Raw genomic sequence first — 16,344 nt, forward strand, 5'->3', positions numbered from 1 at the left:
CACAGATGCAATATGACCTGATTTATTGAGATTGAATAGGATATTAAACACACACATACACGTGGGACCAGTGGTTCAGTCTGAATCCTGGACCCTCCAGATCCTGGTGTTTCACCTCAGTCAAACAGCTGCATCCCAGGAGTCAAGGTGAAGACACATATATCCAAATCTGTACATATTTTGTTACGTCAGAGACATGGTGCCATGAAGATGCTTGTAATCCCTCTAAGGACAGGCCTTTTGCCCAGGCCTCTCTGTCTGGTCCTCAGGACCAGGCCTCACACCTCCTCTCTTCGCAGCCCCTCACCAGTGCTGCCATGCACCCTCCTTTAGCATTTTTTCCTGGATGGATCATGCCATTGCCTGGATATAGCTTAGAGAGGGGTGTGTGAAAGTATGTAGAAACATACCAAGGTAAAATGAACATTAGTTGCTTCACTGACTTTTCCTTCTGGCCTTGCCAACCACCACTGGCATGTGGCCCCAGAAGGTTGCACAGAAAGAAATGTAGCCCTCAAGTTTTTTTTTGGGGGGGGGGAATCCCCTCCCCTGATCTAGGGGAAAGCCATCATACAGCCAGGGAAGAAGACTTTACCGTCAACCCTTTCCCACATGAATATATTGCTCTGCTGTGATCCAATCCATTTCATCCCTAGGAATTACTCCACCACCACCACAACCAATCAGGTGCCCTATGTAAAGCAATCTACCTGGGGGATAGACTAAAGAGGGAGAAAAAGGACTGAAGTTATCTCATGTGAACAAAGCCTTAAGGACTTAAAGCGAACTTGACCATTTCAATTAGATACAGTTCATTAGAACTGACCCACTTTGGCGCCTATCAGCTGAACAGTAACAAATGCTGGAGCCCTCAAGTCGATTACTGCACTTTTGTAAAAATGCCATAATAGGGTTAGAACATGATAAACTAAATGGGCAATTAAACACCGACTCTTCTCGGATTGCTTAAGTTAGCAGTAGCCTTATTGTGCCTTATCAGTCCGAAAGATTCCCTTCAAGCAGTTTTCCCAGTCGCTTTCCTTTGCAGATTTCAGTTTCAGATTTCCTTAAATATCATTGGCTTGGTTTGATCACCCTGCCATTGGTTGCATAACCACCAGACCATTTATTGAGCCAACTGTTCTGCTAAATATCTAAGCGAGCTGCCTTACCAAGGTGCTGTGAATGGTTAGTTTTAAAACAGATCCTGGGACCAAAACCTAATGGGTTCATGGGGCTAGACAGAATATAGGTGATACAAATGGTCATAGTTTAGCAGTGTAAGGTATGGAATTTTATTCCACAAAATGCATGGCCACCAAATTAAAAGGAGACTAGACAAATTTACAGAGAATAAAGCTATCAATGGCTCGTAGTCATGGTGGCTGGGCACTGCTTCCAATATTAACGCAGCCTGCCTCTGAATATCAATTACTGGGCAGCTCATGGAAAGAGGTGTCAGATCTGGCAGAGTTTGCTGTAGGCATTTGGTTGGCCACTGTGGGAAACTGGATCCTGGCACTAGAGACACCCTTTGTCTGAACCAGTAGGGATTTTCTTCCATCCTTATTCTGAAGTAGTGTAACCCCCAAGGCAAACTCTCTTTTGCAAGCTCAATTCTTTCACTACACTTAAAAGAAGAAGAAAATATGTTAATTTAGGATGCAGTGCATGCATATTACTGCACAGGTTTTTTTCTTTTAAAAAAACCCACAATCCAAACAGTGCAATAATAATACTGACTGCAGCATCCTGAAGGATATGCCTTTACTTGCTAAATTCTTACCTGAGTCATCATTAGTCCAGAAAGTTCTCTGATCAGGTTGAGCCAACAGATCTTCTTTATTGTAGAGTTCTTTCACCTATAAAGCAGAAGGAACAAAACATATCTTGAAACATCTGAAACTTTCCCCCCTATTCCAAAGAAGCCTTTTAAATACACAGGTGGAATTAATGAGATCTGCATTGAAGTGTGGACTCTATTATTTTGTGATATAGTTTCTATGTAAAGAAGAAGAAGAAGAAGAAGAAGAAGAAGAAGAAGAAGAAGAAGAAGAAGAAGAAGAAGAAGAAGAAGAAGAAGAAGAGGAGGAGGAGTTTGGATTTGATATCCCGCTTTATTACTACCCGAAGGAGTCTCAAAGCGGCTAACAATCTCCTTTCCCCTCCTCCCCCACAACAGACACCCTGTGAGGTGGGTGGGGCTGAGAGACTTCAGAGAAGTGTGACTAGCCCAAGGTCACCCAGCAGCTGCATGTGGAGGAGCGGAGACGCGAACCCGGTTCCCCAGATTACGAGTCTGCCGCTCTTAACCACTCCACCACACTGGCTCTAAAGTTTATGAGATTGCTTTACACAGTGTTGAGGGAGAATCTTATCTCAACCCTGTCAGTCAGACTACCTGCCCATACCCAGCTGGTTTCCTTCTGGCAAAGGAAAATTCCCATGAGTTGTTCATGGAGGGAAAGTGTAAACAAAAGACTTAGTTGTGGTCACTATACACATCACCAAAAATAGGATCACAACAGGGACGCAGATGTGCATTAAGTGTGCATATGCTACTTATAGATGCAAATGTAGAAATGATTTATACAATTTAAATAGCAATCTGGTAAATCCTGCCATAGCAGGGAAGGCTAGGAAAACGTGTGCCTGCTTAATCTGCAACCCAGGTGCTAACAACTGATGGGCAACCTCAAGGCCTCTGCTCTCACTTCTTGTGGCTCCTTATCATTATGTCAGACTTGGACCAAACAACTATTCAAACAAAAGGACTAGCCTTGGATGGTCTTCAAATAGAGGACTATAAAGTAGGTCACATCCCCAACCCCACCCATAGCTGCCAAGTTTTCCCTTTTCTTGCGAGGAAGCCTATTCAGCATAAGGGAAAATCCCTTAAAAAAAGGGATAACTTGGCAGCTATGAGTCCCCACCACAGTGATGACTGAGGGCAGAGAAGCCCCTTCTTTCCCCAAGAGTATTGCTGCTGTGTGGTGGTGAAGTAGAGTTTATCCGACATCTTCAGAAGGTATACCTGCACTCTGCTCTGAAGAGTTAGAATCATAGTTAGAAGAGACCACAAGGGCCATCCAGTTCAACCCCCTGCCAAGCAGGAAACACCATCAAAGCATTCCTGACATATGGCCGTCAAGCCCCCACTTAAAGTCCTCCAAAGAAGGAGACTCCACCACACTCCTTGGCAGCAAATTGGGACAGTGTATTCTGGTTCCCAGAGACAAGTGTGCACACACACAAAACTTAAGGGTTTTAGGGTTTTTTTGGAGGGGGGGGGCTAAATAGGAGAGACCCTGCTCCTGGGAATTCCCTGTGTCAGATTATATGCAGATTTGTGGGAGATAGATCTAGACCTTCGGTAGATATACTGGCATCTTCTAAATACTAAAGCTAGGAAAGCACATTGACGAAAAGTACTGTTAAATACACTGGTGTAAATGACATAAATATTGTTTATATAATCAACCTCCAGATGGGAAGCATATTTATGTGCCTTTAAGACATGAAACCAAGCACTCTCCACATCACTGAGACTAACTCTTTCTGTGGACAGTACATGAATTTCATAAATAGCGAGGAAATATTTTGTCCAATTGTCTACTTATGACTAGGTTGAAAAAAGGTAAGGCAGCATTGATTCATGAATGCTAATTCTTTCCCCTCCACATTTTGCCCCCAAACAAGAAAACTGCAAGAAGCTATCTGTACAATATAAAATCGGGACTATAGCGCCATTGTCCTTAACCGACAAATTTGATGTACTGTACAGTTGTTGTGAAGTTCTGGCTGAGATTAAAGTAGATTTTATTCCCCCACCCCACTAGGTGACCAGGGAATGCTTTTCTTCCATCCCAATAATTGAAGACCATATGAACTGGCTGGAAGTCTTGTCCTCTTGAACTTGGCCACTTGTTGCGTTTATTGCTCTTTCAATTTTTGTTCCTTGAAAAGTTTTGCTCCAGAAAACATGAGCTTTCTGCATGCCTTCTTCATGCACTCAAATGGCATTTCCCAATGTACCTGCTTAGATTTCTCTTGATATTGCTTAGACCAAGTCAATTTGGACAATCAGACAAATTGCTTAATAGGAATGGCTGGGTCTTTTTGTCTCTTTGATTGTTTGGCACACTTAAGCTTTGGCAGATAACAACTGAAAGTAGTCAAATATTTTAAAACACCAGTAAATACAATGGGCGATCAGGAGACAAAAGCCCTGTGCAGCCTATCGTATCATTACAGGCTGAACTCGGAGTCTCCAGTTTCCCAGGTATGTTGCACTTTGACCCACATAAATAGAACACAGGAGCTTAAGCATCCACTTGATCAGCCATAATGATTCTCATCTAAGGAATAAGAAATGTTTGGCAGAATACAGTGACTCATGGAAAATTCTTACCAATTCCATACCAGTACTTATATTTTATATTGGATTTTAAATTATAGGGCACTTTGCTGCCAGAAGCTTCCCCAAAGAAGCTTACAACCAGTGTCTTTGAGACAGGAATGTGACTCTGTCCTGCCATGTGATGCCCAAGACCTTTCTGACACAGGGCATGTGGAAGGCATTGAGGTGTTGCTCCTGGCGGTTGTAAGCTGCCCACATCACGCTACCATAAAGCAGCATGCTCAACACACCAGCCTGGTAGACCTTCATCTTGGTATTGGTCATTAGCATCACATTCTGCCACAGCCTTTCAGAGAGGCGAGCCATTGCCATAGCTGCCTTGCCAATACCATTGTACAACTCAGCATCGATGGAGAGGTTACGAGTTATGGTGGAGCTCAGGGAGACAAAATCACGTACGTCTCAAGCATGTGGTCGTCAATGCAGTTGTGTGGGGTGCTGGCAGTGTCGTGACCCAGGATGTTGGTCTTTGTCAGGCTGACTTTACGAACAGAAGGAAAATGTGCTCTGGCCTAACCCATCAACTGGTAGCAGGACTGGCCCTACCTTTAGGCAGTGTGAACAGGGCACCTCAGGCAACAGATGCTGAGGGATGGGGAGCAGTTGTGAGGTGTTGGAGGACAGAGCTGCTCTGTGGCCTCAAAGTTAGCCTGCTGCCTTCAGATGTCCCATCCTTAGGGCCGGATTGAACTAACTGGTCCTGCTCACATAAGGACTTCCACTAGTGCAATGGGCTCCCCCCTTTCCCCCACCCCATGCCCCCTAATTGGCTCATGAACCCCCCAGAAAAGTATGTGGTGGCAAATAGTTCTGCAATATTTGCTCTGATAGAATATTTGTAACAGCACACCATTGAATTCTACCCCCCACTGAATCTGAAGTAAGATTCAGTTGCCAGTTTGGTTGGTTTCTGTACGTAGAATGGTGAGTACTGTCCTGTCATTTGCCTCAGGTAAAAAAGAAAGAAAGAAGGAATTGGGTAATCCCTGGCTGTAAAACCAAGGGCTGCTGAGTTTCCGTGTCTCTGTGCGTATATATTTCTGGGTTTTGGGATAACGCTACTATTATCTGTTGCTTGCAAATCACCTTGATAATAATTTGAAAGGTAGAATATAAATCTTCTAAATAAACAAACAAATGAATACCACAGCTGCTGACAGAATAATAAATCTTTGACAGATAACGAAAAGCCAGTAGAAAACCTTAACATCTTTAGCTTCTTTCAGACAGCTGCAGCTGAGAGTGGCTTCATGGATGATGTTGCTGCAGAGATAACAGGAAGTGCAGCTGTCTCACACTTCCTGTTTCTCCTATCTCACACAAGTTTACACATCTCCTGGGTAGAAAAGCAGAGGCATTCTCAGTTCTCTGGGCCTCAACGCTACATCCAGAACCACTCTTTGAAGAAGACTTGGAAACTATACACCATCACTTCCGATCTCATGCTTCAACCCACATCAGGAGGGCCAGTGCCAACCATGGAATGGCTGCACACTGACCAAAGGAGTAAGGGACATTGGTTTGTGAGAGTGCTTGCCACAACACCACCCAATGTCTGAAATCTTTTCCACAGCAGGTCTACCAAAACCTGATTTTACTCTACCTGCATTGTGTGTGACCATATGGCACTTTCTCAGGGGAAAAAACCCCACCCTGATATTATTAGAAGCCAGCACCACATTTCCACATGGCTGCTGCAGCCTTTTCAGGCATGTCAACATGTTTAGCCATCAGCATCAGATGCTGACAGGAACATTTTCAGTTCTGCTTCCAAATATGCATCCTTAATACCGGGATAGAAGAGATTGTTGTTGTGAAATGGGGATCCTGTGGCTCTTTGGATGTTGTTGGGCTCCAGCTCCCATGCTGGCTGGGACTGATGGGAGTTGGGAGTCTAGCAACAACGGGAAGGCCACAGGTCCCCCCCCCCCTTACACTACAGACTGAGGAATAAACATCTGAAGGACAATTTTTGGTCAACCATGTAGATACAAGCCCTGGGCCCTGACTGGAGCGGAAAATGTTTTTATAGGGATTTCTGCTTGGTTAAATAGCATGTTTCTGAATGTCAGCTGCTGGGAATCATAGGTGGGTAAAATGCTATTGTATTCAGATCCTGCCTGCAGCCTTCCCATAGGCTAGAATCATAGAATTGTAGAGTTGGATTGGACCCTGAGGATTTGGAAAGCTCTGATCTAATTCAGTCCCTTGCAATGCAGGAATATGCAGCTGTCCCATATGGGGATTGAACCTGCAACCTTATCGTTATCAGCACCGAGCCGTAGCGAACTGAGCTACATCTGGTTGGTTGCTGTGAGCACAGGATGCTGGTCTAGATGGGTATTTGGCCTGGTCCAGCAGGGCTCTCTTGATGTTCTTAGTGACCAAGTAATACTGGTTACTGAGTCTCTGAATGAGGTGAAATGACCTATCATATTGAGTCAGCACTAGTTCTTGTATAGATAAGTCTTTAATCACTCCCTGAGTACTATCATAAAGCTAACTGTTTAGATTGTTTGTACATAATATTTGCATTAAGGTTATCCAATGAGCCACTCTCTGAGTTCCGTCTGTAGAAAATATGTTTTATGGATTCACTGAGGGCATTTACAGTGATTGTTGCCCAGTTTTGGAATGACCTATCAAAGGTAAAAGACTGGTGCGACAAGGGACTCTTTTTGGCAACACGTTAAGATGTTATTATTTGCCCAGGCATTTTATTTTAAGTACAGTAGGGCAATCACTGGTGGGTAAACTATGTTATCTTTTCAAAAATCCTGCCAAAGATGAGCCTATTGCAAAGTGGGAGTCTCCTTAGCGAGTTCACATGCACTGGGATTTTCCACTGAGACAACTTCCTTGAGTTAAGTGACTGCCATTTGAAAAGGACAATGCCCATGCAAGTGTATAGGCAGCTGGCCTCAGGCAGGTGTACAGATAAAACAGCACACGAGCTTTTGCACAGGTGTTGCATGTGCTAATCAAACCTGTGGAAAAGTTTCTAAAAGTTACTTGCTTAGGGCTGAAAAAGTTAAGGTCACATTCAAAGTTCCTTCTGAGCTACAGGTCTCACTAAGTCCAGCTTAGCCCATACAGAAGAAGCTGTGTGCTGACTGCACCACTCCAAGGCTGGCATAATTTAGGAACTACTTTGGACGGGTGTCGAGGAAATAAGGGGACTTTTGATCCTGCAAAGCCTTGGCTGCCCCAATGTACCCCATTTTGGAACCCCACCAGAGAGCGTTCTGCTGCAGAGCGTTCTGCAGGTGTACAGGGGGTGGGGTCCAGCAATGAAAGTGCTGCCCTGCTGGTAGGCCTCCCTCTCTGCCAGTTGAGTAGCACACACCTTGCTTCCAGCAGGCTCTCTGATGGCCTTGGGCTAGCTTTAGCATCGCTCCACAATTCACATAGTGATTGGCAAGTGACAGAAGAGCTTCACTAAGTCTTCAGCGGCATGATATTACTCAGTTTCCCACCATATTGCATACAAGTACTCCATTGTCAGTTGCCTTCCCCAAACGTAGCACTTTAGTCTTAGAAAAACCCAGGAGTGTGAAAAAGTTTGAATGGAGTTAAGAGAATCTACACCTCATGAGTAAGAAGGACAATGTGGACCATTATTCTAGCCATATATTTTCAGAGGGGCATTGTTCAACATTTCTCTGGCTAATGAGATGTAAGCATGCAGTGACCAGCAAAAGCTTTTGAACAATTTTTCTGTTGGGCTTAGGATATTCGGTTTCTGTAAATGATGCTCTATATTTTTGCAGGCCACCCCAATATCTGTGGAGTGGTAGCAAGATCCCAGGGCGTTGCAGGTGCTCACCCAGGGTTGCATTAGTGTCTTTAAGAAATATGGTTTATTTTACACATATCTACACCTGAAACCTTCAATGGAGGGGGTGCAGAACATTACACCCCAAGAGTATCCCTCATTACTCCTTTCATAGCTTCAGCAAGCTTGGGTCCAAAACGGCAGACAGTCTTGGTCCCCCGGTCTCTCTTTGCAGCCTCCTCCAGCCAGCACTGCAAGGAGTTCTCTCTTTTGTTCCCCTCCTTCCTCCCATAACACCTTGCCAAAATGCAACACCTCCCCTTCTGCTTGCCCCCCCTTCTCCAGACCTCTCTCTCTCTTTTTAGAAGGACCGCATTTTTTTATGTGTGGCATCACATTCACATTACCATAGACCTAAGCATCTTCCTTTGATGGCTATCAACACCTTTGTCATGCTTAATGACAACCCAGGCTATATCCTGAAAAACAAGCTTAGCCTGCGTTTTTACACTGCTAAGCTGTCTCTCACCCCCCCCCCCGGAAGACCCCAAGCATTTAGCAATTTCTAGCATTCAGCAATTTCTAACTTTCACTAACTTTTTAGACTCATGGGCGCTTTTGTACCCCCCAAACTCTGGTATCCCAAATCTGTAATAGTAATAGTATGGATATAGCTCCTTACAGCCTCCAGAATTCCACAGATGAATGTAGGGGCACTTCTAGGATGCTTATTCTTACAGCAAGGTCCAAGGATCATTGCCTGAGGGCACTGGCACTACCAAAAGTTCTTTGCATTCTGTATTTATTTACTCTGCAATGACTGGTCCTATAATATGCTGATCAGCTCAAATTGATCCTCAGCAGCAGCAGCATGTGAAATGTCATGGAGTGGAATTCAGTGTTGCACCCTTCCGGTCCTTGCACAACTTAACTACCGTAGAAGGCCATACCAGTGACTCTTCATTTGTGATAACCTCTCGACAGAAAACTGATCACAATCTCATGTAACTTTGGCATGTTGACATTTTGACATTAAATGTCAAAAAGAATTGCCTTGTGCAACTCAGAAACACATTTCTGATACAATAAGAGGCACGTGAAAAGCACTCCCTCCTCCCCTTCAAACTAATGCTTCCTAACATGTTTCTTTTGTTCATGCTTAATAATTAAATTATCAAGAACCTGGCCAAGGGCACAATTTTGTGAACAGAGGATGGTCATTTAAATTGCTGTTTGTTGAGCATAACATAGACTTCGCTTTTCAAATCATGAATGTGTCACCAGCAGCGGAGCATATGCCCGTGCTACCCAGGGTGGCCGCGCTCCCAACGGGGGCATGGCACGGAGGGTGCCCTCCCAGGCACGGGATAGCTGCTCAGTTGCCCGGAGCAGTGTGTGCGCCCTGCAGCTGGGGGCAGAGCGAGCTGCCCATGGCGTACATTTACCGCGCCACGCGCCGCAACTCCCAAGCCTCCCCCAAGCTGTCAAAATGAAGGGGGAAGGGGGGAATGCCGCCGGCAAAGCGGAGAAGCTCCCCCCTTACCCCGACAGCTCGGGGTAGGCTTGGGAGTCATGGGTGGGCAGCACGCTGAATGTCACCCCCCCTCAGTGAGGGCACCTGGGGCGGTCTGCCCCAACCGTCCCCTTTCCTATGCCCCTGTGTGTCACAAACACTGGGTTTCTTGGATAGATCTGTTGCTGTTGGAAGAAAAGCAGCAGCTGAAGAATGCCACCCTCCCCGACTTCTCCTGAGACCCTGGTCAGGAATTGACGTTTGAGTCAAACATAGGCAATAGAAACAATAGTGCTATACTACCTCTTAGTTTCTGTCGTGATGGCCAACAACTTTCATTATAATATTTAGCTAGATGTAAATCCAAATCAGCAAAGATCCCTTGTAACTTTAATTAGAAGCTTTCTCCTTCATTAGTTTCAAACACTGTGTGTGTGTGTGTGTGTGTGTGTGTGTGTGTGTGTGTGTGTATTGTTCTGATGTGATTAATCCACAATAAAAGGCATGGGTGATGCCCAGCTAAGTCTCACACAGAGAAGACCCACTGATATTAATGCACTTGCCCAACTCCATTGATTTCAGTGGGTCTGCATTTACTATGACTAACACTGGGTACCACCCTGGGATATTAAACAATCACTCATTGAGGGGCCATACAAATTCAGATTCAGGGTATAGGAATCGACTTCCCTCAATTCCCATGTGCTTAAATTTGTCTCCCCAGATTAGTGCTGCCCTCTTTACTTTTCCACTTTGGAAGAGGCAGCAACCCAACCCATACCAGTGGTATTTGCTTGTGCCTATGATGCCTCAGAACCCTTGAACAGATTCAAGTGGGGTTTAATAGTGCTTGAGTGCAGTCACTGCTGATTTGCATAGCAGGCGCCTGACCTATCATGTCTCGGATCTGAGTCATACCAAAGATTTGCCAGCTTTCCTTGGAATGACATTTGTTCTGTCATCGAGAAGTGGGGAAGGGGAGGTGAGGGGGGAAGAGGAGGAGCACCAGCTGTGCGCGGCACAGCTTGATGATGTTCATTGGAATTACATATAATTTTAGCCTGCCCATTTGCTGGCTCTCTTTCCCCATGCCTCATTTTAAAACTCTTTGTGTTCAGTTCTTCTGACGCATCTAAATAACTTTTGTAATACAGTAACCCTATATCAATCCATTACGAAACCATGGAAGCAGATATGGTATTTCAATTTAATAATCAGAACAAACATCCTGCTCTCACAGAAGATCCTCTCTCCAAACTACTCAGATTTTGCAATAACAACTCCTTATCTTCTTCTTAAGAATGATAAGGCACTAGAATGGCAGAAAGACTGGGCATAGCAATATACCTGCTATCTCTGTACTGTATGTGCTGCTGTGTCTGAGTAGGTGCTTAGCTTGGGCAGCCTAATGGATCCACTGATACTTTTGGAGAAGCAATGGCCAAAAACTCATTTTAAAAATCAATTATATCTGATATCTCAGATATGTCACTTTCCGGATAGCCAAGACCTCTCAACAGTTATCCGTGCTTTGTTACAGCAAGGATTGACTACTGCCATGCATTCTGCATGGAGCGGCCCTTGAAGATGAATCACATGTTGCAACTAATGCAGGTTGCCACATTAGCAGCCAAGAGCATATTCAGTTGTTCTTGTGCCAGCTGAGCATTGGGCCTCTGGGTTAAATTTAAAATGCTGGTTCTTGGTTTTTCAGAACCTCTTGGGCGAAGACTAAGATATCAGCCTCTTAAGATATCAGATATCAGCCTGTGAATCACTGTTTGAAAGGTATGAATATTTGATCCGTATTTGCTCGAATCAAATAATGTGCCAGGACATTTCTTTATTTTTGTAAACAGGCTCTTATTCCGGAAGAGTCACTCAAATCCGAAAAGCTACTACAGAGTAGTGATATTAGATTGCAGTCCATATCAGTAGAGAAATACGATAACATGACCCTCACTTCACTACAGACACCCCTAGGTATAAATACACACAATATCAAGTCTAGATTCCACTGAAATCACAGCAGTACAACATTTATATAGCCAGTCAACCTAGTCATTGAGAAGTGACTGTTTAGGAAATGGGCCAAAGCTGTGGCTTCCATTTAAGAATTTTGGCTCACAATTTAAGGGATGATTTTGGTATTTGCTAACCCACATCAACCAAACACTTTGCAAACCAGCTGCTATTGGATTTTAAAATGAGGGATGCTGAAATACCCATGTTCTAATTGCTTCCAACTGCAGATTTAGTTATTTTTAAAATCTGCTTTTGGGTGTTAAGACTGGCCGACATGTGTATAAATAGTCAAAATTATTTTATCAGTGAGTGCCTCCATATTCTCGACCAGGTCACCCATCATGCCAACTGTATGTAGATAAAGTGGACAAAGATAAGAAGATGCCTTCAGAAGGTGCTGCTTTCATGCTTCTGAGCTACATTTGTCCACCCACTGTGCGATTTCATGTGAATGCTTACATAATGCAGTCCCCCACCCCACCCCCGTTAACCTTTCTTAGAGCCACTTTGAGAGGGGACAACCAAGAACAGGAAAAACAGTGGATGGCCTCCCTCGCTCTCAGTGGCCTCTGCCTGAAGCAGCCTTTCAACCTCACAAAAGGGCAATCAGGCCACAGTTGCAGGCATTTGTATGCAGAGCCAGTTCAAGATCTTTTGGTGCCTGAAGCAAAGGGTAAGATGCCACCCCCTCCATTCCTGAGACAGAAGCTGATCAGATGGGCACTTGGAGCTTGCTTCAGTGCTGGTGGAAGGGCCAGTATCATTCACTGCTCCTGCACAACAGCAGATACTTGTGTGGGGCACAGCTGCCTGCTCACCTGGCCTCTGCTCAGAGGGGGAGAGGTGAGGGGGAGAGGTAAGCCAATCTGCAGGTGCCCCACCCGCCCCTGCCACTGGTGGAGAAGTGAGGGAAAGTGGCAGCTTCTCAGAACTGTTATGAGAACTGGATTTGGCAGCAGTGATGCAACCAAATGAAGGCCAGGTGAGAAGTGTCTCCACACCATGTCATCCACTACTGCTCCTGAGGGCCCCAAGTCTAGCTTGGGAGGTACAGGGCAGGCTGCATGTCTAGTCCCCACCCCTCAGTACCCAAAATGCTGTTTGTATGTAAGGTCATCAGCTATGTCAGTCTCCGCTGGACCCACAAGAGGCCCCGTGATATCACAGCAGACCTTTGTTTCTCTTGAAAGTGACTGAGTTGCCCAACAGACATAGGCTCAACTTTTCGGAATCCCCCCCAGCCTGAGACACCACAGAGAGCTTTGGACCACACAGCTGACAGATCTGGGGCAACAAGGAAGTAGCATTTGGTCCAACTTTCATCTATGTACTGTATAGGCAACTTTGGGCTAAGTCCAAAAATATGATTGGGTACTTACGAATGCTGCTTTTAAATGACACCTTACCAAACAGTGGCACATGAGTAGAGGGTTGGAGCAGCAGCAATATCCTCTCCACAGCAGTCATGCTACATTCACTGGGGCAGGGAAGGGGTGAGGGCATTAGCAAGACCACCCAGCATGGCATTTTTTGCCATACCCCCCACATCTCTGTCCCAATATTGGCAGCACTGCCACTGAGAGGGCACTCAGTGCCCTCTCACCTGCTGCTGCTGCAGCATCACCTTACAGGTGTTAATAAGTTGCACCAATTAAAGTTGCAATCCTAATCATCGTTACTAGGGAACAAATGAACATAGCGGGACTTACATTCTAGCAAACATGAACAGGGTAGTACTATTAGAGTCTTTTTGACAGACAATAACAGATTTGTCTTGTTTATTGGGTAAGGGAAATGTTTGATGTATCAGAAAAATATTTGGAATTCGTTATTTTTGAAGTCTTTAGGTCAGTTAATCTAAAAACAGAACTAAAACACAACACCCTTGATTTTCTTTTACCTCCTGCCAACATCATTTAAAACTGCTCTACTTTTACTAATATTTTAATATTTCTGTGGTGAGCGACAAAGCAAATCAATAAATCAATACAGCACAACTATAACAGAGAAAATCTTATTGAAGGGCTTATGTGTTTTCCATGTTAATTCAAGAGTTGCACGGCCAGTTGAGAGAGAGAGAGAGAGAGAAAGAGAGAGAGAGAGAGAGAGAGAGAGAGAGAGAGAGAGAGAGAGAGAGAGAGAGAGAAGCAAAACTGGTATTCAAGCTTGTTGTGCCAGCTCTTTTAAAGCTAGGTTATTTTCGGTTGCCCTTGTTATGTAATGTGTGCTTGGCTTGGCTTTGAAAGTTAAGGTTACAAGCGTCGAGTGAGGCAGCACATGCTTTAATTGGCAATGTTCACATGGAATAAAATAGAAAAATCACAATCCTTTTAACCTAGTTAGAGGTGTGTCTGTTTGAGCACCTCCCACATTCCCAGTTCAGCACTTGAGGGTTAAAAACGGCACATGAGAGCAAAAGCAAGGATGATGTATCAGAGAAGGCAAAACGATTTTAATTCAGGGAGGTGAATCATCTGTGCCAGAAATGCTGATCTTGTGACCCCTCCTATCCAACAGTGATGGGCTGGACACAATTGTGGGCTTGAAACACGATTGTTCTGTAGTCGATGGCAGAGATCAGAGTCATTGAAGCTGCAAGTTTGATCCCTGCAATGCTGCCTATTCAAACACAGCCCCAACACATGCATTTATTTCGAATTTATACTCTGTCTTACAAGTAAGGTTGCCTTATTTTGAAGAGCAAAAAAGAGGATGCTATGACAGCCATTCCAAACAAATAAACACAATTTGTCTCAAATTTTACTCCTGAAAAATAGGATGTGTCCTGGAAAAAGAGGACACATGGCAACCCTACTTACAAGATAACTAGGACCCTCAGGACAATTAACATGCACTTAGTGTACACTTACATGGATATTAATGTATACCAATATTCATAGTAAGTGATGAAAATGACAGAGGACCAATTCTACAGGGCCCTCACTGAATGCTCTGTGAATGATCTTATACGGCCATCCTTCATGTCCCCCACTTCTCAAGAATGGATTTGCCAGCACAGCAGATCTCAGAGAGGCCCTCCTCACAAATGCACCCAGAAGTATGGGAGCTGCTTTCCCTATGATGCAATCCTACACCACTGGGTAGTGTGTGTGAATTTCCAGACATATGGGCAAGGCTGATTGTTTAACCTTCCCATCCAGTTGTCACTTTCCCTTGCTCCTTCACACACACTGTAGTTTGGGTGATCAGCACCCTCTTTCCCTCCCTGCAAGGTGCCCATTTGGTGCAGAAGAGACACAACATTAGTTGCACCGACATGCTTGCTTTCCTTGAGTCTGCACATGCCACTTTGGTGCAGGATTGTGCTTCAGTGGCAGCAGCTGCCATGCCTCTGGATGAGTGTGCAAACCCTTATCGTCGAAATACTACTCCTTGGATGTCCAAGGCTCCCTGCCTGCTAATCCTTCATGAGCAAATCCTCTGGGCTGTCCTATGTGAATATCCTGCTATGTGCGCATGATGTGCTTTTAAGTGACCTTTTAAAACTGTGTCAAGATTGCGGAATGGCATCTCCTCTTTGTGCTTTTTTTCTTGCTGACGAAACATCTTTATGCTGCCTTTAGCAAAAGGAAAGAGGGGTGAAGAAAATCGCCATTCAGCTAAATCTTTTCCATATGAATGTGCAAATGATTGAGGCCTTTTTTTGTGCAGCAGGCTCCGACATGCCTGAGTCTTAGAGCTGGCATAATAATATACACAAGTGTCTTTTATTTCTTTAATTATTTGGTCCAAACTTCATATTTTAGGAGAAAGTCATCACTGGAACTCAGTTTCTGAAGAATAATTAGATTTTTATTATTATTATGGCCAACATTTTTATTCACCTATTGCTGCTTCTTTTTCTGATGTGGAACTATTACTGTTCTCAAGTATCATTTAAAAAACTCCTCTCATAACAAAAGCAGGAGATTTGTAACCCTTTCATCCACAATGTGAATTTTGCTGTCTGAGAAACCTGGATTTGTTTGGCTGCCAAAATCCACAGTGCAGAAGCAGATGCCATTGTAAAAATCTGGCTAGGTTTGCTATATTGGAATCTTCTTTTTGCTGGGGCTGCTTCTGCTGCAGCATATTGCTTGCTAGCTTTTTATTAAACAGGGATTTATTAAGGTTATTATACTGAATGCCACATTTCCTTAAAACCCCCCACCTCAGAGCAGTTTATGTGGTGTTGTGGTTAGTATGTTGGACTAAGACTGCTGAGAGCCAGGTTCAAATTCCCACTTAGCTATGAAACTGACTGGGCAAAGTTGGGCCAGTCCTCTCTCTCTCTCTCTCTCTCTCTCTCTCTCTCTCTCATCCTAACCTTCCTTCCTTCCTTCCTTCCTTCCTTCCTTCCTTCCTTCCTTCCTTCCTTCCTTCCTTCCTTCCTTCCTTCCTTCCTTCCTTCCTTCCTTCCTTCCTTGTTGTGAGGATAAACGGGGTATGTGTGTCACTATGTACATTGCCTTTTGCTCCTTGGAGGAAATACAATATATAAATGTAATAAATAAGCACATGGGAAAGTGGGTCTTCTAGTAGCCTCCAGCAGGATCTTGCTATCAAGCAAGCACTCCTAGTCAGTTCACCAAGTCAGTTTTAACGATTAAT

The 16,344-nt window shown here is 44.3% G+C and overlaps 1 long non-coding RNA gene across 1 annotated transcript in view; it reads right to left on the reverse strand.

The window, feature by feature from the left end:
• Window positions 1-1,734: 1,734 nt before the first annotated feature.
• Window positions 1,735-16,344, reverse strand: part of LOC148686263 (uncharacterized) — a 50,765-nt gene continuing 36,155 nt past the window's right edge. Inside the window, exon 3 of the long non-coding RNA XR_015948978.1 lies at window positions 1,735-1,862. This is a non-coding gene — a long non-coding RNA (uncharacterized LOC148686263). The remainder of the gene's footprint in view (window positions 1,863-16,344) is intronic.

This window comes from Zootoca vivipara, chromosome 3 (assembly GCF_965207765.1).
Source record: "Zootoca vivipara chromosome 3, rZooViv2.hap1.1, whole genome shotgun sequence".
In the NCBI taxonomy this organism is placed as follows: Eukaryota; Metazoa; Chordata; class Lepidosauria; order Squamata; family Lacertidae; genus Zootoca; species Zootoca vivipara.